General features: G+C 44.4%; 61 non-coding genes across 61 annotated transcripts; all 61 read left to right on the plus strand.

Annotated features, from left to right (window-relative positions):
- The first annotated feature begins 61 nt into the window (after window positions 1-61).
- On the plus strand, window positions 62-180 carry LOC144403430 (5S ribosomal RNA). Its single transcript, XR_013465368.1, has one exon. It is a non-coding gene; the product is annotated as a 5S ribosomal RNA (ribosomal RNA).
- Window positions 181-297: 117 nt separating this feature from the next.
- LOC144403431 (5S ribosomal RNA) lies at window positions 298-416 on the plus strand. Its single transcript, XR_013465369.1, has one exon. It is a non-coding gene; the product is annotated as a 5S ribosomal RNA (ribosomal RNA).
- A 116-nt stretch (window positions 417-532) lies between these two features.
- LOC144397376 (5S ribosomal RNA) lies at window positions 533-651 on the plus strand. Its single transcript, XR_013459522.1, has one exon. It is a non-coding gene; the product is annotated as a 5S ribosomal RNA (ribosomal RNA).
- Window positions 652-768: 117 nt separating this feature from the next.
- Window positions 769-887, plus strand: LOC144403432 (5S ribosomal RNA). The gene has a single exon (XR_013465370.1). It is a non-coding gene; the product is annotated as a 5S ribosomal RNA (ribosomal RNA).
- A 116-nt stretch (window positions 888-1,003) lies between these two features.
- Window positions 1,004-1,122, plus strand: LOC144403434 (5S ribosomal RNA). The gene has a single exon (XR_013465372.1). It is a non-coding gene; the product is annotated as a 5S ribosomal RNA (ribosomal RNA).
- A 117-nt stretch (window positions 1,123-1,239) lies between these two features.
- On the plus strand, window positions 1,240-1,358 carry LOC144403435 (5S ribosomal RNA). The gene has a single exon (XR_013465373.1). It is a non-coding gene; the product is annotated as a 5S ribosomal RNA (ribosomal RNA).
- Window positions 1,359-1,475: 117 nt separating this feature from the next.
- On the plus strand, window positions 1,476-1,594 carry LOC144403436 (5S ribosomal RNA). The gene has a single exon (XR_013465374.1). It is a non-coding gene; the product is annotated as a 5S ribosomal RNA (ribosomal RNA).
- A 117-nt stretch (window positions 1,595-1,711) lies between these two features.
- Window positions 1,712-1,830, plus strand: LOC144403437 (5S ribosomal RNA). The gene has a single exon (XR_013465375.1). It is a non-coding gene; the product is annotated as a 5S ribosomal RNA (ribosomal RNA).
- A 116-nt stretch (window positions 1,831-1,946) lies between these two features.
- On the plus strand, window positions 1,947-2,065 carry LOC144397378 (5S ribosomal RNA). Its single transcript, XR_013459524.1, has one exon. It is a non-coding gene; the product is annotated as a 5S ribosomal RNA (ribosomal RNA).
- A 117-nt stretch (window positions 2,066-2,182) lies between these two features.
- LOC144403438 (5S ribosomal RNA) lies at window positions 2,183-2,301 on the plus strand. The gene has a single exon (XR_013465376.1). It is a non-coding gene; the product is annotated as a 5S ribosomal RNA (ribosomal RNA).
- Window positions 2,302-2,418: 117 nt separating this feature from the next.
- On the plus strand, window positions 2,419-2,537 carry LOC144403439 (5S ribosomal RNA). The gene has a single exon (XR_013465377.1). It is a non-coding gene; the product is annotated as a 5S ribosomal RNA (ribosomal RNA).
- A 116-nt stretch (window positions 2,538-2,653) lies between these two features.
- LOC144397379 (5S ribosomal RNA) lies at window positions 2,654-2,772 on the plus strand. The gene has a single exon (XR_013459525.1). It is a non-coding gene; the product is annotated as a 5S ribosomal RNA (ribosomal RNA).
- Window positions 2,773-2,889: 117 nt separating this feature from the next.
- On the plus strand, window positions 2,890-3,008 carry LOC144403440 (5S ribosomal RNA). Its single transcript, XR_013465378.1, has one exon. It is a non-coding gene; the product is annotated as a 5S ribosomal RNA (ribosomal RNA).
- Window positions 3,009-3,124: 116 nt separating this feature from the next.
- LOC144403441 (5S ribosomal RNA) lies at window positions 3,125-3,243 on the plus strand. The gene has a single exon (XR_013465379.1). It is a non-coding gene; the product is annotated as a 5S ribosomal RNA (ribosomal RNA).
- Window positions 3,244-3,360: 117 nt separating this feature from the next.
- On the plus strand, window positions 3,361-3,479 carry LOC144403442 (5S ribosomal RNA). The gene has a single exon (XR_013465380.1). It is a non-coding gene; the product is annotated as a 5S ribosomal RNA (ribosomal RNA).
- A 117-nt stretch (window positions 3,480-3,596) lies between these two features.
- Window positions 3,597-3,715, plus strand: LOC144403443 (5S ribosomal RNA). The gene has a single exon (XR_013465381.1). It is a non-coding gene; the product is annotated as a 5S ribosomal RNA (ribosomal RNA).
- A 117-nt stretch (window positions 3,716-3,832) lies between these two features.
- Window positions 3,833-3,951, plus strand: LOC144403445 (5S ribosomal RNA). Its single transcript, XR_013465383.1, has one exon. It is a non-coding gene; the product is annotated as a 5S ribosomal RNA (ribosomal RNA).
- A 117-nt stretch (window positions 3,952-4,068) lies between these two features.
- Window positions 4,069-4,187, plus strand: LOC144403446 (5S ribosomal RNA). Its single transcript, XR_013465384.1, has one exon. It is a non-coding gene; the product is annotated as a 5S ribosomal RNA (ribosomal RNA).
- A 117-nt stretch (window positions 4,188-4,304) lies between these two features.
- On the plus strand, window positions 4,305-4,423 carry LOC144403447 (5S ribosomal RNA). Its single transcript, XR_013465385.1, has one exon. It is a non-coding gene; the product is annotated as a 5S ribosomal RNA (ribosomal RNA).
- A 116-nt stretch (window positions 4,424-4,539) lies between these two features.
- LOC144404471 (5S ribosomal RNA) lies at window positions 4,540-4,658 on the plus strand. Its single transcript, XR_013466411.1, has one exon. It is a non-coding gene; the product is annotated as a 5S ribosomal RNA (ribosomal RNA).
- A 117-nt stretch (window positions 4,659-4,775) lies between these two features.
- Window positions 4,776-4,894, plus strand: LOC144403448 (5S ribosomal RNA). The gene has a single exon (XR_013465386.1). It is a non-coding gene; the product is annotated as a 5S ribosomal RNA (ribosomal RNA).
- Window positions 4,895-5,011: 117 nt separating this feature from the next.
- On the plus strand, window positions 5,012-5,130 carry LOC144403449 (5S ribosomal RNA). The gene has a single exon (XR_013465387.1). It is a non-coding gene; the product is annotated as a 5S ribosomal RNA (ribosomal RNA).
- A 116-nt stretch (window positions 5,131-5,246) lies between these two features.
- Window positions 5,247-5,365, plus strand: LOC144403450 (5S ribosomal RNA). The gene has a single exon (XR_013465388.1). It is a non-coding gene; the product is annotated as a 5S ribosomal RNA (ribosomal RNA).
- Window positions 5,366-5,482: 117 nt separating this feature from the next.
- Window positions 5,483-5,601, plus strand: LOC144403451 (5S ribosomal RNA). Its single transcript, XR_013465389.1, has one exon. It is a non-coding gene; the product is annotated as a 5S ribosomal RNA (ribosomal RNA).
- A 117-nt stretch (window positions 5,602-5,718) lies between these two features.
- On the plus strand, window positions 5,719-5,837 carry LOC144403452 (5S ribosomal RNA). Its single transcript, XR_013465390.1, has one exon. It is a non-coding gene; the product is annotated as a 5S ribosomal RNA (ribosomal RNA).
- A 116-nt stretch (window positions 5,838-5,953) lies between these two features.
- LOC144397380 (5S ribosomal RNA) lies at window positions 5,954-6,072 on the plus strand. Its single transcript, XR_013459526.1, has one exon. It is a non-coding gene; the product is annotated as a 5S ribosomal RNA (ribosomal RNA).
- Window positions 6,073-6,189: 117 nt separating this feature from the next.
- On the plus strand, window positions 6,190-6,308 carry LOC144403453 (5S ribosomal RNA). Its single transcript, XR_013465391.1, has one exon. It is a non-coding gene; the product is annotated as a 5S ribosomal RNA (ribosomal RNA).
- Window positions 6,309-6,424: 116 nt separating this feature from the next.
- LOC144403454 (5S ribosomal RNA) lies at window positions 6,425-6,543 on the plus strand. The gene has a single exon (XR_013465392.1). It is a non-coding gene; the product is annotated as a 5S ribosomal RNA (ribosomal RNA).
- A 117-nt stretch (window positions 6,544-6,660) lies between these two features.
- Window positions 6,661-6,779, plus strand: LOC144403456 (5S ribosomal RNA). Its single transcript, XR_013465394.1, has one exon. It is a non-coding gene; the product is annotated as a 5S ribosomal RNA (ribosomal RNA).
- A 117-nt stretch (window positions 6,780-6,896) lies between these two features.
- LOC144403457 (5S ribosomal RNA) lies at window positions 6,897-7,015 on the plus strand. The gene has a single exon (XR_013465395.1). It is a non-coding gene; the product is annotated as a 5S ribosomal RNA (ribosomal RNA).
- A 116-nt stretch (window positions 7,016-7,131) lies between these two features.
- Window positions 7,132-7,250, plus strand: LOC144403458 (5S ribosomal RNA). The gene has a single exon (XR_013465396.1). It is a non-coding gene; the product is annotated as a 5S ribosomal RNA (ribosomal RNA).
- A 116-nt stretch (window positions 7,251-7,366) lies between these two features.
- Window positions 7,367-7,485, plus strand: LOC144403459 (5S ribosomal RNA). Its single transcript, XR_013465397.1, has one exon. It is a non-coding gene; the product is annotated as a 5S ribosomal RNA (ribosomal RNA).
- A 117-nt stretch (window positions 7,486-7,602) lies between these two features.
- LOC144403460 (5S ribosomal RNA) lies at window positions 7,603-7,721 on the plus strand. The gene has a single exon (XR_013465398.1). It is a non-coding gene; the product is annotated as a 5S ribosomal RNA (ribosomal RNA).
- A 117-nt stretch (window positions 7,722-7,838) lies between these two features.
- Window positions 7,839-7,957, plus strand: LOC144403461 (5S ribosomal RNA). The gene has a single exon (XR_013465399.1). It is a non-coding gene; the product is annotated as a 5S ribosomal RNA (ribosomal RNA).
- A 116-nt stretch (window positions 7,958-8,073) lies between these two features.
- LOC144397381 (5S ribosomal RNA) lies at window positions 8,074-8,192 on the plus strand. The gene has a single exon (XR_013459527.1). It is a non-coding gene; the product is annotated as a 5S ribosomal RNA (ribosomal RNA).
- Window positions 8,193-8,309: 117 nt separating this feature from the next.
- Window positions 8,310-8,428, plus strand: LOC144403462 (5S ribosomal RNA). The gene has a single exon (XR_013465400.1). It is a non-coding gene; the product is annotated as a 5S ribosomal RNA (ribosomal RNA).
- Window positions 8,429-8,544: 116 nt separating this feature from the next.
- Window positions 8,545-8,663, plus strand: LOC144403463 (5S ribosomal RNA). The gene has a single exon (XR_013465401.1). It is a non-coding gene; the product is annotated as a 5S ribosomal RNA (ribosomal RNA).
- Window positions 8,664-8,780: 117 nt separating this feature from the next.
- LOC144403464 (5S ribosomal RNA) lies at window positions 8,781-8,899 on the plus strand. Its single transcript, XR_013465402.1, has one exon. It is a non-coding gene; the product is annotated as a 5S ribosomal RNA (ribosomal RNA).
- A 117-nt stretch (window positions 8,900-9,016) lies between these two features.
- LOC144403465 (5S ribosomal RNA) lies at window positions 9,017-9,135 on the plus strand. Its single transcript, XR_013465403.1, has one exon. It is a non-coding gene; the product is annotated as a 5S ribosomal RNA (ribosomal RNA).
- Window positions 9,136-9,251: 116 nt separating this feature from the next.
- On the plus strand, window positions 9,252-9,370 carry LOC144397382 (5S ribosomal RNA). Its single transcript, XR_013459528.1, has one exon. It is a non-coding gene; the product is annotated as a 5S ribosomal RNA (ribosomal RNA).
- Window positions 9,371-9,487: 117 nt separating this feature from the next.
- LOC144403467 (5S ribosomal RNA) lies at window positions 9,488-9,606 on the plus strand. The gene has a single exon (XR_013465405.1). It is a non-coding gene; the product is annotated as a 5S ribosomal RNA (ribosomal RNA).
- A 116-nt stretch (window positions 9,607-9,722) lies between these two features.
- LOC144403468 (5S ribosomal RNA) lies at window positions 9,723-9,841 on the plus strand. The gene has a single exon (XR_013465406.1). It is a non-coding gene; the product is annotated as a 5S ribosomal RNA (ribosomal RNA).
- Window positions 9,842-9,958: 117 nt separating this feature from the next.
- On the plus strand, window positions 9,959-10,077 carry LOC144403469 (5S ribosomal RNA). Its single transcript, XR_013465407.1, has one exon. It is a non-coding gene; the product is annotated as a 5S ribosomal RNA (ribosomal RNA).
- A 117-nt stretch (window positions 10,078-10,194) lies between these two features.
- Window positions 10,195-10,313, plus strand: LOC144403470 (5S ribosomal RNA). Its single transcript, XR_013465408.1, has one exon. It is a non-coding gene; the product is annotated as a 5S ribosomal RNA (ribosomal RNA).
- Window positions 10,314-10,429: 116 nt separating this feature from the next.
- LOC144403471 (5S ribosomal RNA) lies at window positions 10,430-10,548 on the plus strand. Its single transcript, XR_013465409.1, has one exon. It is a non-coding gene; the product is annotated as a 5S ribosomal RNA (ribosomal RNA).
- A 117-nt stretch (window positions 10,549-10,665) lies between these two features.
- LOC144403473 (5S ribosomal RNA) lies at window positions 10,666-10,784 on the plus strand. Its single transcript, XR_013465411.1, has one exon. It is a non-coding gene; the product is annotated as a 5S ribosomal RNA (ribosomal RNA).
- Window positions 10,785-10,901: 117 nt separating this feature from the next.
- Window positions 10,902-11,020, plus strand: LOC144403474 (5S ribosomal RNA). The gene has a single exon (XR_013465412.1). It is a non-coding gene; the product is annotated as a 5S ribosomal RNA (ribosomal RNA).
- Window positions 11,021-11,137: 117 nt separating this feature from the next.
- LOC144403475 (5S ribosomal RNA) lies at window positions 11,138-11,256 on the plus strand. The gene has a single exon (XR_013465413.1). It is a non-coding gene; the product is annotated as a 5S ribosomal RNA (ribosomal RNA).
- Window positions 11,257-11,372: 116 nt separating this feature from the next.
- On the plus strand, window positions 11,373-11,491 carry LOC144397384 (5S ribosomal RNA). Its single transcript, XR_013459530.1, has one exon. It is a non-coding gene; the product is annotated as a 5S ribosomal RNA (ribosomal RNA).
- A 117-nt stretch (window positions 11,492-11,608) lies between these two features.
- LOC144403476 (5S ribosomal RNA) lies at window positions 11,609-11,727 on the plus strand. Its single transcript, XR_013465414.1, has one exon. It is a non-coding gene; the product is annotated as a 5S ribosomal RNA (ribosomal RNA).
- Window positions 11,728-11,843: 116 nt separating this feature from the next.
- Window positions 11,844-11,962, plus strand: LOC144403477 (5S ribosomal RNA). Its single transcript, XR_013465415.1, has one exon. It is a non-coding gene; the product is annotated as a 5S ribosomal RNA (ribosomal RNA).
- A 117-nt stretch (window positions 11,963-12,079) lies between these two features.
- LOC144403479 (5S ribosomal RNA) lies at window positions 12,080-12,198 on the plus strand. Its single transcript, XR_013465417.1, has one exon. It is a non-coding gene; the product is annotated as a 5S ribosomal RNA (ribosomal RNA).
- A 117-nt stretch (window positions 12,199-12,315) lies between these two features.
- Window positions 12,316-12,434, plus strand: LOC144403480 (5S ribosomal RNA). The gene has a single exon (XR_013465418.1). It is a non-coding gene; the product is annotated as a 5S ribosomal RNA (ribosomal RNA).
- A 116-nt stretch (window positions 12,435-12,550) lies between these two features.
- LOC144403481 (5S ribosomal RNA) lies at window positions 12,551-12,669 on the plus strand. The gene has a single exon (XR_013465419.1). It is a non-coding gene; the product is annotated as a 5S ribosomal RNA (ribosomal RNA).
- A 117-nt stretch (window positions 12,670-12,786) lies between these two features.
- On the plus strand, window positions 12,787-12,905 carry LOC144397302 (5S ribosomal RNA). The gene has a single exon (XR_013459447.1). It is a non-coding gene; the product is annotated as a 5S ribosomal RNA (ribosomal RNA).
- A 117-nt stretch (window positions 12,906-13,022) lies between these two features.
- LOC144398250 (5S ribosomal RNA) lies at window positions 13,023-13,141 on the plus strand. Its single transcript, XR_013460397.1, has one exon. It is a non-coding gene; the product is annotated as a 5S ribosomal RNA (ribosomal RNA).
- Window positions 13,142-13,258: 117 nt separating this feature from the next.
- On the plus strand, window positions 13,259-13,377 carry LOC144403482 (5S ribosomal RNA). Its single transcript, XR_013465420.1, has one exon. It is a non-coding gene; the product is annotated as a 5S ribosomal RNA (ribosomal RNA).
- A 116-nt stretch (window positions 13,378-13,493) lies between these two features.
- Window positions 13,494-13,612, plus strand: LOC144397385 (5S ribosomal RNA). Its single transcript, XR_013459531.1, has one exon. It is a non-coding gene; the product is annotated as a 5S ribosomal RNA (ribosomal RNA).
- A 117-nt stretch (window positions 13,613-13,729) lies between these two features.
- LOC144403483 (5S ribosomal RNA) lies at window positions 13,730-13,848 on the plus strand. The gene has a single exon (XR_013465421.1). It is a non-coding gene; the product is annotated as a 5S ribosomal RNA (ribosomal RNA).
- A 117-nt stretch (window positions 13,849-13,965) lies between these two features.
- LOC144403484 (5S ribosomal RNA) lies at window positions 13,966-14,084 on the plus strand. The gene has a single exon (XR_013465422.1). It is a non-coding gene; the product is annotated as a 5S ribosomal RNA (ribosomal RNA).
- Window positions 14,085-14,200: 116 nt separating this feature from the next.
- On the plus strand, window positions 14,201-14,319 carry LOC144397386 (5S ribosomal RNA). The gene has a single exon (XR_013459532.1). It is a non-coding gene; the product is annotated as a 5S ribosomal RNA (ribosomal RNA).
- The last annotated feature ends 95 nt before the right edge of the window (window positions 14,320-14,414 follow it).

Raw genomic sequence — 14,414 nt, forward strand, 5'->3', positions numbered from 1 at the left:
CATTATCAAAACTCCAAAACCTTTGACACATTTTAAAATATTAGGAAGAGGACATACAGTTGCTTACGGCCATACCTCTCTGGCTCCGCCTGATCTCGTCTGATCTCAGAAGCTAAGCAGAGTAGGGCCTGGTTAGTACTTGGATGGAAGACCGCCTGGGAATCCCAGGTGCCGTAAGCTTTTTCATTTCTCTCTCTGGAAGAAATCGAGAAGGCATTAGAAAGTGACTCCTTTTTCATTATCAAAACTCCAAAACCTTTGACACATTTTAAAAGATTAGGAAGAGGACATACAGTTGCTTACGGCCATACCTCTCTGGCTCCGCCTGATCTCGTCTGATCTCAGAAGCTAAGCAGAGTAGGGCCTGGTTAGTACTTGGATGGAAGACCGCCTGGGAATCCCAGGTGCCGTAAGCTTTTTCAATTCTATCTGTAAAAGACACAGAGAAGGCCTTAGAAAGTGACTCCATTTAATTGTCAAAACTACAAAACCTTTGACACATTTTAAAAGATTAGGTAGAGGACATACAGTTGCTTACGGCCATACCTCTCTGGCTCTGCCTGATCTCGTCTGATCTCAGAAGCTAAGCAGAGTAGGGCCTGGTTAGTACTTGGATGGAAGACCGCCTGGGAATCCCAGGTGCCGTAAGCTTTTTCATTTCTCTCTCTGGAAGAAATCGAGAAGGCATTAGAAAGTGACTCCTTTTTCATTATCAAAACTCCAAAACCTTTGACACATTTTAAAAGATTAGGAAGAGGGCATACAGTTGCTTACGGCCATACCTCTCTGGCTCCGCCTGATCTCGTCTGATCTCAGAAGCTAAGCAGAGTAGGGCCTGGTTAGTACTTGGATGGAAGACCGCCTGGGAATCCCAGGTGCCGTAAGCTTTTTCATTTCTATCTGTAAAAGACACAGAGAAGGCCTTAGAAAGTGACTCCATTTCATTGTCAAAACTACAAAACCTTTGACAAGTTTTAAAAGATTAGGAAGAGGACATACAGTTGCTTACGGCCATACCTCTCTGGCTCCGCCTGATCTCGTCTGATCTCAGAAGCTAAGCAGAGTAGGGCCTGGTTAGTACTTGGATGGAAGACCGCCTGGGAATCCCAGGTGCCGTAAGCTTTTTCATTTCTCTCTCTGGAAGAAATCGAGAAGGCATTAGAAAGTGACTCCTTTTTCATTATCAAAACTCCAAAACCTTTGACACATTTTAAAAGATTAGGAAGAGGACATACAGTTGCTTACGGCCATACCTCTCTGGCTCCGCCTGATCTCGTCTGATCTCAGAAGCTAAGCAGAGTAGGGCCTGGTTAGTACTTGGATGGAAGACCGCCTGGGAATCCCAGGTGCCGTAAGCTTTTTCATTTCTCTCTCTGGAAGAAATCGAGAAGGCATTAGAAAGTGACTCCTTTTTCATTATCAAAACTCCAAAACCTTTGACACATTTTAAAAGATTAGGAAGAGGACATACAGTTGCTTACGGCCATACCTCTCTGGCTCCGCCTGATCTCGTCTGATCTCAGAAGCTAAGCAGAGTAGGGCCTGGTTAGTACTTGGATGGAAGACCGCCTGGGAATCCCAGGTGCCGTAAGCTTTTTCATTTCTCTCTCTGGAAGAAATCGAGAAGGCATTAGAAAGTGACTCCTTTTTCATTATCAAAACTCCAAAACCTTTGACACATTTTAAAAGATTAGGAAGAGGACATACAGTTGCTTACGGCCATACCTCTCTGGCTCCGCCTGATCTCGTCTGATCTCAGAAGCTAAGCAGAGTAGGGCCTGGTTAGTACTTGGATGGAAGACCGCCTGGGAATCCCAGGTGCCGTAAGCTTTTTCATTTCTATCTGTAAAAGACACAGAGAAGGCCTTAGAAAGTGACTCCATTTCATTGTCAAAACTACAAAACCTTTGACACATTTTAAAAGATTAGGTAGAGGACATACAGTTGCTTACGGCCATACCTCTCTGGCTCTGCCTGATCTCGTCTGATCTCAGAAGCTAAGCAGAGTAGGGCCTGGTTAGTACTTGGATGGAAGACCGCCTGGGAATCCCAGGTGCCGTAAGCTTTTTCATTTCTCTCTCTGGAAGAAATTGAGAAGGCATTAGAAAGTGAATCCTTTTTCATTATCAAAACTCCAAAACCTTTGACACATTTTAAAATATTAGGAAGAGGACATACAGTTGCTTACGGCCATACCTCTCTGGCTCCGCCTGATCTCGTCTGATCTCAGAAGCTAAGCAGAGTAGGGCCTGGTTAGTACTTGGATGGAAGACCGCCTGGGAATCCCAGGTGCCGTAAGCTTTTTCATTTCTCTCTCTGGAAGAAATCGAGAAGGCATTAGAAAGTGACTCCTTTTTCATTATCAAAACTCCAAAACCTTTGACACATTTTAAAAGATTAGGAAGAGGACATACAGTTGCTTACGGCCATACCTCTCTGGCTCCGCCTGATCTCGTCTGATCTCAGAAGCTAAGCAGAGTAGGGCCTGGTTAGTACTTGGATGGAAGACCGCCTGGGAATCCCAGGTGCCGTAAGCTTTTTCAATTCTATCTGTAAAAGACACAGAGAAGGCCTTAGAAAGTGACTCCATTTAATTGTCAAAACTACAAAACCTTTGACACATTTTAAAAGATTAGGTAGAGGACATACAGTTGCTTACGGCCATACCTCTCTGGCTCTGCCTGATCTCGTCTGATCTCAGAAGCTAAGCAGAGTAGGGCCTGGTTAGTACTTGGATGGAAGACCGCCTGGGAATCCCAGGTGCCGTAAGCTTTTTCATTTCTCTCTCTGGAAGAAATCGAGAAGGCATTAGAAAGTGACTCCTTTTTCATTATCAAAACTCCAAAACCTTTGACACATTTTAAAAGATTAGGAAGAGGGCATACAGTTGCTTACGGCCATACCTCTCTGGCTCCGCCTGATCTCGTCTGATCTCAGAAGCTAAGCAGAGTAGGGCCTGGTTAGTACTTGGATGGAAGACCGCCTGGGAATCCCAGGTGCCGTAAGCTTTTTCATTTCTATCTGTAAAAGACACAGAGAAGGCCTTAGAAAGTGACTCCATTTCATTGTCAAAACTACAAAACCTTTGACAAGTTTTAAAAGATTAGGAAGAGGACATACAGTTGCTTACGGCCATACCTCTCTGGCTCCGCCTGATCTCGTCTGATCTCAGAAGCTAAGCAGAGTAGGGCCTGGTTAGTACTTGGATGGAAGACCGCCTGGGAATCCCAGGTGCCGTAAGCTTTTTCATTTCTCTCTCTGGAAGAAATCGAGAAGGCATTAGAAAGTGACTCCTTTTTCATTATCAAAACTCCAAAACCTTTGACACATTTTAAAAGATTAGGAAGAGGACATACAGTTGCTTACGGCCATACCTCTCTGGCTCCGCCTGATCTCGTCTGATCTCAGAAGCTAAGCAGAGTAGGGCCTGGTTAGTACTTGGATGGAAGACCGCCTGGGAATCCCAGGTGCCGTAAGCTTTTTCATTTCTCTCTCTGGAAGAAATCGAGAAGGCATTAGAAAGTGACTCCTTTTTCATTATCAAAACTCCAAAACCTTTGACACATTTTAAAAGATTAGGAAGAGGACATACAGTTGCTTACGGCCATACCTCTCTGGCTCCGCCTGATCTCGTCTGATCTCAGAAGCTAAGCAGAGTAGGGCCTGGTTAGTACTTGGATGGAAGACCGCCTGGGAATCCCAGGTGCCGTAAGCTTTTTCATTTCTCTCTCTGGAAGAAATCGAGAAGGCATTAGAAAGTGACTCCTTTTTCATTATCAAAACTCCAAAACCTTTGACACATTTTAAAAGATTAGGAAGAGGACATACAGTTGCTTACGGCCATACCTCTCTGGCTCCGCCTGATCTCGTCTGATCTCAGAAGCTAAGCAGAGTAGGGCCTGGTTAGTACTTGGATGGAAGACCGCCTGGGAATCCCAGGTGCCGTAAGCTTTTTCATTTCTCTCTCTGGAAGAAATTGAGAAGGCATTAGAAAGTGAATCCTTTTTCATTATCAAAACTCCAAAACCTTTGACACATTTTAAAATATTAGGAAGAGGACATACAGTTGCTTACGGCCATACCTCTCTGGCTCCGCCTGATCTCGTCTGATCTCAGAAGCTAAGCAGAGTAGGGCCTGGTTAGTACTTGGATGGAAGACCGCCTGGGAATCCCAGGTGCCGTAAGCTTTTTCATTTCTCTCTCTGGAAGAAATCGAGAAGGCATTAGAAAGTGACTCCTTTTTCATTATCAAAACTCCAAAACCTTTGACACATTTTAAAAGATTAGGAAGAGGACATACAGTTGCTTACGGCCATACCTCTCTGGCTCCGCCTGATCTCGTCTGATCTCAGAAGCTAAGCAGAGTAGGGCCTGGTTAGTACTTGGATGGAAGACCGCCTGGGAATCCCAGGTGCCGTAAGCTTTTTCAATTCTATCTGTAAAAGACACAGAGAAGGCCTTAGAAAGTGACTCCATTTCATTGTCAAAACTACAAAACCTTTGACAAGTTTTAAAAGATTAGGAAGAGGACATACAGTTGCTTACGGCCATACCTCTCTGGCTCCGCCTGATCTCATCTGATCTCAGAAGCTAAGCAGAGTAGGGCCTGGTTAGTACTTGGATGGAAGACCGCCTGGGAATCCCAGGTGCCGTAAGCTTTTTCATTTCTCTCTCTGGAAGAAATTGAGAAGGCATTAGAAAGTGAATCCTTTTTCATGATCGAAACTCCAAAACCTTTGACACATTTTAAAATATTAGGAAGAGGACATACAGTTGCTTACGGCCATACCTCTCTGGCTCCGCCTGATCTCGTCTGATCTCAGAAGCTAAGCAGAGTAGGGCCTGGTTAGTACTTGGATGGAAGACCGCCTGGGAATCCCAGGTGCCGTAAGCTTTTTCATTTCTCTCTCTGGAAGAAATCGAGAAGGCATTAGAAAGTGACTCCTTTTTCATTATCAAAACTCCAAAACCTTTGACACATTTTAAAAGATTAGGTAGAGGACATACAGTTGCTTACGGCCATACCTCTCTGGCTCCGCCTGATCTCGTCTGATCTCAGAAGCTAAGCAGAGTAGGGCCTGGTTAGTACTTGGATGGAAGACCGCCTGGGAATCCCAGGTGCCGTAAGCTTTTTCAATTCTATCTGTAAAAGACACAGAGAAGGCCTTAGAAAGTGACTCCATTTAATTGTCAAAACTACAAAACCTTTGACACATTTTAAAAGATTAGGTAGAGGACATACAGTTGCTTACGGCCATACCTCTCTGGCTCCGCCTGATCTCGTCTGATCTCAGAAGCTAAGCAGAGTAGGGCCTGGTTAGTACTTGGATGGAAGACCGCCTGGGAATCCCAGGTGCCGTAAGCTTTTTCATTTCTCTCTCTGGAAGAAATTGAGAAGGCATTAGAAAGTGAATCCTTTTTCATTATCAAAACTCCAAAACCTTTGACACATTTTAAAAGATTAGGAAGAGGACATACAGTTGCTTACGGCCATACCTCTCTGGCTCCGCCTGATCTCGTCTGATCTCAGAAGCTAAGCAGAGTAGGGCCTGGTTAGTACTTGGATGGAAGACCGCCTGGGAATCCCAGGTGCCGTAAGCTTTTTCATTTCTCTCTCTGGAAGAAATCGAGAAGGCATTAGAAAGTGACTCCTTTTTCATTATCAAAACTCCAAAACCTTTGACACATTTTAAAAGATTAGGAAGAGGACATACAGTTGCTTACGGCCATACCTCTCTGGCTCCGCCTGATCTCGTCTGATCTCAGAAGCTAAGCAGAGTAGGGCCTGGTTAGTACTTGGATGGAAGACCGCCTGGGAATCCCAGGTGCCGTAAGCTTTTTCAATTCTATCTGTAAAAGACACAGAGAAGGCCTTAGAAAGTGACTCCATTTAATTGTCAAAACTACAAAACCTTTGACACATTTTAAAAGATTAGGTAGAGGACATACAGTTGCTTACGGCCATACCTCTCTGGCTCTGCCTGATCTCGTCTGATCTCAGAAGCTAAGCAGAGTAGGGCCTGGTTAGTACTTGGATGGAAGACCGCCTGGGAATCCCAGGTGCCGTAAGCTTTTTCATTTCTCTCTCTGGAAGAAATCGAGAAGGCATTAGAAAGTGACTCCTTTTTCATTATCAAAACTCCAAAACCTTTGACACATTTTAAAAGATTAGGAAGAGGACATACAGTTGCTTACGGCCATACCTCTCTGGCTCCGCCTGATCTCGTCTGATCTCAGAAGCTAAGCAGAGTAGGGCCTGGTTAGTACTTGGATGGAAGACCGCCTGGGAATCCCAGGTGCCGTAAGCTTTTTCATTTCTATCTGTAAAAGACACAGAGAAGGCCTTAGAAAGTGACTCCATTTCATTGTCAAAACTACAAAACCTTTGACAAGTTTTAAAAGATTAGGAAGAGGACATACAGTTGCTTACGGCCATACCTCTCTGGCTCCGCCTGATCTCGTCTGATCTCAGAAGCTAAGCAGAGTAGGGCCTGGTTAGTACTTGGATGGAAGACCGCCTGGGAATCCCAGGTGCCGTAAGCTTTTTCATTTCTCTCTCTGGAAGAAATTGAGAAGGCATTAGAAAGTGAATCCTTTTTCATGATCAAAACTCCAAAACCTTTGACACATTTTAAAATATTAGGAAGAGGACATACAGTTGCTTACGGCCATACCTCTCTGGCTCCGCCTGATCTCGTCTGATCTCAGAAGCTAAGCAGAGTAGGGCCTGGTTAGTACTTGGATGGAAGACCGCCTGGGAATCCCAGGTGCCGTAAGCTTTTTCATTTCTCTCTCTGGAAGAAATCGAGAAGGCATTAGAAAGTGACTCCTTTTTCATTATCAAAACTCCAAAACCTTTGACACATTTTAAAAGATTAGGTAGAGGACATACAGTTGCTTACGGCCATACCTCTCTGGCTCCGCCTGATCTCGTCTGATCTCAGAAGCTAAGCAGAGTAGGGCCTGGTTAGTACTTGGATGGAAGACCGCCTGGGAATCCCAGGTGCCGTAAGCTTTTTCAATTCTATCTGTAAAAGACACAGAGAAGGCCTTAGAAAGTGACTCCATTTAATTGTCAAAACTACAAAACCTTTGACACATTTTAAAAGATTAGGTAGAGGACATACAGTTGCTTACGGCCATACCTCTCTGGCTCCGCCTGATCTCGTCTGATCTCAGAAGCTAAGCAGAGTAGGGCCTGGTTAGTACTTGGATGGAAGACCGCCTGGGAATCCCAGGTGCCGTAAGCTTTTTCAATTCTATCTGTAAAAGACACAGAGAAGGCCTTAGAAAGTGACTCCATTTAATTGTCAAAACTACAAAACCTTTGACACATTTTAAAAGATTAGGTAGAGGACATACAGTTGCTTACGGCCATACCTCTCTGGCTCCGCCTGATCTCGTCTGATCTCAGAAGCTAAGCAGAGTAGGGCCTGGTTAGTACTTGGATGGAAGACCGCCTGGGAATCCCAGGTGCCGTAAGCTTTTTCATTTCTCTCTCTGGAAGAAATTGAGAAGGCATTAGAAAGTGAATCCTTTTTCATTATCAAAACTCCAAAACCTTTGACACATTTTAAAAGATTAGGAAGAGGACATACAGTTGCTTACGGCCATACCTCTCTGGCTCCGCCTGATCTCGTCTGATCTCAGAAGCTAAGCAGAGTAGGGCCTGGTTAGTACTTGGATGGAAGACCGCCTGGGAATCCCAGGTGCCGTAAGCTTTTTCATTTCTCTCTCTGGAAGAAATCGAGAAGGCATTAGAAAGTGACTCCTTTTTCATTATCAAAACTCCAAAACCTTTGACACATTTTAAAAGATTAGGAAGAGGACATACAGTTGCTTACGGCCATACCTCTCTGGCTCCGCCTGATCTCGTCTGATCTCAGAAGCTAAGCAGAGTAGGGCCTGGTTAGTACTTGGATGGAAGACCGCCTGGGAATCCCAGGTGCCGTAAGCTTTTTCAATTCTATCTGTAAAAGACACAGAGAAGGCCTTAGAAAGTGACTCCATTTAATTGTCAAAACTACAAAACCTTTGACACATTTTAAAAGATTAGGTAGAGGACATACAGTTGCTTACGGCCATACCTCTCTGGCTCTGCCTGATCTCGTCTGATCTCAGAAGCTAAGCAGAGTAGGGCCTGGTTAGTACTTGGATGGAAGACCGCCTGGGAATCCCAGGTGCCGTAAGCTTTTTCATTTCTCTCTCTGGAAGAAATCGAGAAGGCATTAGAAAGTGACTCCTTTTTCATTATCAAAACTCCAAAACCTTTGACACATTTTAAAAGATTAGGAAGAGGACATACAGTTGCTTACGGCCATACCTCTCTGGCTCCGCCTGATCTCGTCTGATCTCAGAAGCTAAGCAGAGTAGGGCCTGGTTAGTACTTGGATGGAAGACCGCCTGGGAATCCCAGGTGCCGTAAGCTTTTTCAATTCTATCTGTAAAAGACACAGAGAAGGCCTTAGAAAGTGACTCCATTTAATTGTCAAAACTACAAAACCTTTGACACATTTTAAAAGATTAGGTAGAGGACATACAGTTGCTTACGGCCATACCTCTCTGGCTCCGCCTGATCTCGTCTGATCTCAGAAGCTAAGCAGAGTAGGGCCTGGTTAGTACTTGGATGGAAGACCGCCTGGGAATCCCAGGTGCCGTAAGCTTTTTCATTTCTCTCTCTGGAAGAAATTGAGAAGGCATTAGAAAGTGAATCCTTTTTCATTATCAAAACTCCAAAACCTTTGACACATTTTAAAAGATTAGGAAGAGGACATACAGTTGCTTACGGCCATACCTCTCTGGCTCCGCCTGATCTCGTCTGATCTCAGAAGCTAAGCAGAGTAGGGCCTGGTTAGTACTTGGATGGAAGACCGCCTGGGAATCCCAGGTGCCGTAAGCTTTTTCATTTCTCTCTCTGGAAGAAATCGAGAAGGCATTAGAAAGTGACTCCTTTTTCATTATCAAAACTCCAAAACCTTTGACACATTTTAAAAGATTAGGAAGAGGACATACAGTTGCTTACGGCCATACCTCTCTGGCTCCGCCTGATCTCGTCTGATCTCAGAAGCTAAGCAGAGTAGGGCCTGGTTAGTACTTGGATGGAAGACCGCCTGGGAATCCCAGGTGCCGTAAGCTTTTTCAATTCTATCTGTAAAAGACACAGAGAAGGCCTTAGAAAGTGACTCCATTTAATTGTCAAAACTACAAAACCTTTGACACATTTTAAAAGATTAGGTAGAGGACATACAGTTGCTTACGGCCATACCTCTCTGGCTCTGCCTGATCTCGTCTGATCTCAGAAGCTAAGCAGAGTAGGGCCTGGTTAGTACTTGGATGGAAGACCGCCTGGGAATCCCAGGTGCCGTAAGCTTTTTCATTTCTCTCTCTGGAAGAAATCGAGAAGGCATTAGAAAGTGACTCCTTTTTCATTATCAAAACTCCAAAACCTTTGACACATTTTAAAAGATTAGGAAGAGGACATACAGTTGCTTACGGCCATACCTCTCTGGCTCCGCCTGATCTCGTCTGATCTCAGAAGCTAAGCAGAGTAGGGCCTGGTTAGTACTTGGATGGAAGACCGCCTGGGAATCCCAGGTGCCGTAAGCTTTTTCATTTCTATCTGTAAAAGACACAGAGAAGGCCTTAGAAAGTGACTCCATTTCATTGTCAAAACTACAAAACCTTTGACAAGTTTTAAAAGATTAGGAAGAGGACATACAGTTGCTTACGGCCATACCTCTCTGGCTCCGCCTGATCTCGTCTGATCTCAGAAGCTAAGCAGAGTAGGGCCTGGTTAGTACTTGGATGGAAGACCGCCTGGGAATCCCAGGTGCCGTAAGCTTTTTCATTTCTCTCTCTGGAAGAAATTGAGAAGGCATTAGAAAGTGAATCCTTTTTCATGATCAAAACTCCAAAACCTTTGACACATTTTAAAATATTAGGAAGAGGACATACAGTTGCTTACGGCCATACCTCTCTGGCTCCGCCTGATCTCGTCTGATCTCAGAAGCTAAGCAGAGTAGGGCCTGGTTAGTACTTGGATGGAAGACCGCCTGGGAATCCCAGGTGCCGTAAGCTTTTTCATTTCTCTCTCTGGAAGAAATCGAGAAGGCATTAGAAAGTGACTCCTTTTTCATTATCAAAACTCCAAAACCTTTGACACATTTTAAAAGATTAGGTAGAGGACATACAGTTGCTTACGGCCATACCTCTCTGGCTCCGCCTGATCTCGTCTGATCTCAGAAGCTAAGCAGAGTAGGGCCTGGTTAGTACTTGGATGGAAGACCGCCTGGGAATCCCAGGTGCCGTAAGCTTTTTCATTTCTATCTGTAAAAGACACAGAGAAGGCCTTAGAAAGTGACTCCATTTCATTGTCAAAACTACAAAACCTTTGACACATTTTAAAAGATTAGGTAGAGGACATACAGTTGCTTACGGCCATACCTCTCTGGCTCCGCCTGATCTCGTCTGATCTCAGAAGCTAAGCAGAGTAGGGCCTGGTTAGTACTTGGATGGAAGACCGCCTGGGAATCCCAGGTGCCGTAAGCTTTTTCATTTCTCTCTCTGGAAGAAATTGAGAAGGCATTAGAAAGTGAATCCTTTTTCATTATCAAAACTCCAAAACCTTTGACACATTTTAAAAGATTAGGAAGAGGACATACAGTTGCTTACGGCCATACCTCTCTGGCTCCGCCTGATCTCGTCTGATCTCAGAAGCTAAGCAGAGTAGGGCCTGGTTAGTACTTGGATGGAAGACCGCCTGGGAATCCCAGGTGCCGTAAGCTTTTTCATTTCTCTCTCTGGAAGAAATCGAGAAGGCATTAGAAAGTGACTCCTTTTTCATTATCAAAACTCCAAAACCTTTGACACATTTTAAAAGATTAGGAAGAGGACATACAGTTGCTTACGGCCATACCTCTCTGGCTCCGCCTGATCTCGTCTGATCTCAGAAGCTAAGCAGAGTAGGGCCTGGTTAGTACTTGGATGGAAGACCGCCTGGGAATCCCAGGTGCCGTAAGCTTTTTCATTTCTCTCTCTGGAAGAAATCGAGAAGGCATTAGAAAGTGACTCCTTTTTCATTATCAAAACTCCAAAACCTTTGACACATTTTAAAAGATTAGGAAGAGGACATACAGTTGCTTACGGCCATACCTCTCTGGCTCCGCCTGATCTCGTCTGATCTCAGAAGCTAAGCAGAGTAGGGCCTGGTTAGTACTTGGATGGAAGACCGCCTGGGAATCCCAGGTGCCGTAAGCTTTTTCAATTCTATCTGTAAAAGACACAGAGAAGGCCTTAGAAAGTGACTCCATTTAATTGTCAAAACTACAAAACCTTTGACACATTTTAAAAGATTAGGTAGAGGACATACAGTTGCTTACGGCCATACCTCTCTGGCTCTGCCTGATCTCGTCTGATCTCAGAAGCTAAGCAGAGTAGGGCCTGGTTAGTACTTGGATGGAAGACCGCCTGGGAATCCCAGGTGCCGTAAGCTTTTTCATTTCTCTCTCTGGAAGAAATCGAGAAGGCATTAGAAAGTGACTCCTTTTTCATTATCAAAACTCCAAAACCTTTGACACATTTTAAAAGATTAGGAAGAGGACATACAGTTGCTTACGGCCATACCTCTCTGGCTCCGCCTGATCTCGTCTGATCTCAGAAGCTAAGCAGAGTAGGGCCTGGTTAGTACTTGGATGGAAGACCGCCTGGGAATCCCAGGTGCCGTAAGCTTTTTCATTTCTATCTGTAAAAGACACAGAGAAGGCCTTAGAAAGTGACTCCATTTCATTGTCAAAACTACAAAACCTTTGACAAGTTTTAAAAGATTAGGAAGAGGACATACAGTTGCTTACGGCCATACCTCTCTGGCTCCGCCTGATCTCGTCTGATCTCAGAAGCTAAGCAGAGTAGGGCCTGGTTAGTACTTGGATGGAAGACCGCCTGGGAATCCCAGGTGCCGTAAGCTTTTTCATTTCTCTCTCTGGAAGAAATTGAGAAGGCATTAGAAAGTGAATCCTTTTTCATGATCAAAACTCCAAAACCTTTGACACATTTTAAAATATTAGGAAGAGGACATACAGTTGCTTACGGCCATACCTCTCTGGCTCCGCCTGATCTCGTCTGATCTCAGAAGCTAAGCAGAGTAGGGCCTGGTTAGTACTTGGATGGAAGACCGCCTGGGAATCCCAGGTGCCGTAAGCTTTTTCATTTCTCTCTCTGGAAGAAATCGAGAAGGCATTAGAAAGTGACTCCTTTTTCATTATCAAAACTCCAAAACCTTTGACACATTTTAAAAGATTAGGTAGAGGACATACAGTTGCTTACGGCCATACCTCTCTGGCTCCGCCTGATCTCGTCTGATCTCAGAAGCTAAGCAGAGTAGGGCCTGGTTAGTACTTGGATGGAAGACCGCCTGGGAATCCCAGGTGCCGTAAGCTTTTTCAATTCTATCTGTAAAAGACACAGAGAAGGCCTTAGAAAGTGACTCCATTTAATTGTCAAAACTACAAAACCTTTGACACATTTTAAAAGATTAGGTAGAGGACATACAGTTGCTTACGGCCATACCTCTCTGGCTCCGCCTGATCTCGTCTGATCTCAGAAGCTAAGCAGAGTAGGGCCTGGTTAGTACTTGGATGGAAGACCGCCTGGGAATCCCAGGTGCCGTAAGCTTTTTCATTTCTCTCTCTGGAAGAAATTGAGAAGGCATTAGAAAGTGAATCCTTTTTCATTATCAAAACTCCAAAACCTTTGACACATTTTAAAAGATTAGGAAGAGGACATACAGTTGCTTACGGCCATACCTCTCTTGCTCCGCCTGATCTCGTCTGATCTCAGAAGCTAAGCAGAGTAGGGCCTGGTTAGTACTTGGATGGAAGACCGCCTGGGAATCCCAGGTGCCGTAAGCTTTTTCATTTCTCTCTCTGGAAGAAATCGAGAAGGCATTAGAAAGTGACTCCTTTTTCATTATCAAAACTCCAAAACCTTTGACACATTTTAAAAGATTAGGAAGAGGACATACAGTTGCTTACGGCCATACCTCTCTGGCTCCGCCTGATCTCGTCTGATCTCAGAAGCTAAGCAGAGTAGGGTCTGGTTAGTACTTGGATGGAAGACCGCCTGGGAATCCCAGGTGCCGTAAGCTTTTTCATTTCTCTCTCTGGAAGAAATCGAGAAGGCATTAGAAAGTGACTCCTTTTTCATTATCAAAACTCCAAAACCTTTGACACATTTTAAAAGATTAGGAAGAGGACATACAGTTGCTTACGGCCATACCTCTCTGGCTCCGCCTGATCTCGTCTGATCTCAGAAGCTAAGCAGAGTAGGGCCTGGTTAGTACTTGGATGGAAGACCGCCTGGGAATCCCAGGTGCCGTAAGCTTTTTCAATTCTATCTGTAAAAGACACAGAGAAGGCCTTAGAAAGTGACTCCATTTAATTGTCAAAACTACAAAACCTTTGACACATTTTAAAAGATTAGGTAGAGGACATACAGTTGCTTACGGCCATACCTCTCTGGCTCTGCCTGATCTCGTCTGATCTCAGAAGCTAAGCAGAGTAGGGCCTGGTTAGTACTTGGATGGAAGACCGCCTGGGAATCCCAGGTGCCGTAAGCTTTTTCATTTCTCTCTCTGGAAGAAATTGAGAAGGCATTAGAAAGTGAATCCTTTTTCATTATCAAAACTCCAAAACCTTTGACACATTTTAAAATATTAGGAAGAGGACATACAGTTGCTTACGGCCATACCTCTCTGGCTCCGCCTGATCTCGTCTGATCTCAGAAGCTAAGCAGAGTAGGGCCTGGTTAGTACTTGGATGGAAGACCGCCTGGGAATCCCAGGTGCCGTAAGCTTTTTCATTTCTCTCTCTGGAAGAAATCGAGAAGGCATTAGAAAGTGACTCCTTTTTCATTATCAAAACTCCAAAACCTTTGACACATTTTAAAAGATTAGGAAGAGGACATACAGTTGCTTACGGCCATACCTCTCTGGCTCCGCCTGATCTCGTCTGATCTCAGAAGCTAAGCAGAGTAGGGCCTGGTTAGTACTTGGATGGAAGACCGCCTGGGAATCCCAGGTGCCGTAAGCTTTTTCAATTCTATCTGTAAAAGACACAGAGAAGGCCTTAGAAAGTGACTCCATTTAATTGTCAAAACTACAAAACCTTTGACACATTTTAAAAGATTAGGTAGAGGACATACAGTTGCTTACGGCCATACCTCTCTGGCTCTGCCTGATCTCGTCTGATCTCAGAAGCTAAGCAGAGTAGGGCCTGGTTAGTACTTGGATGGAAGACCGCCTGGGAATCCCAGGTGCCGTAAGCTTTTTCATTTCTCTCTCTGGAAGAAATCGAGAAGGCATTAGAAAGTGACTCCTTTTTCATTATCAAAACTCCAAAACCTTTGACACATTTTAAAAG

Source organism: Gasterosteus aculeatus, chromosome 2 (assembly GCF_964276395.1).
Source record: "Gasterosteus aculeatus chromosome 2, fGasAcu3.hap1.1, whole genome shotgun sequence".
NCBI classification, from domain to species: domain Eukaryota; kingdom Metazoa; phylum Chordata; class Actinopteri; order Perciformes; family Gasterosteidae; genus Gasterosteus; species Gasterosteus aculeatus.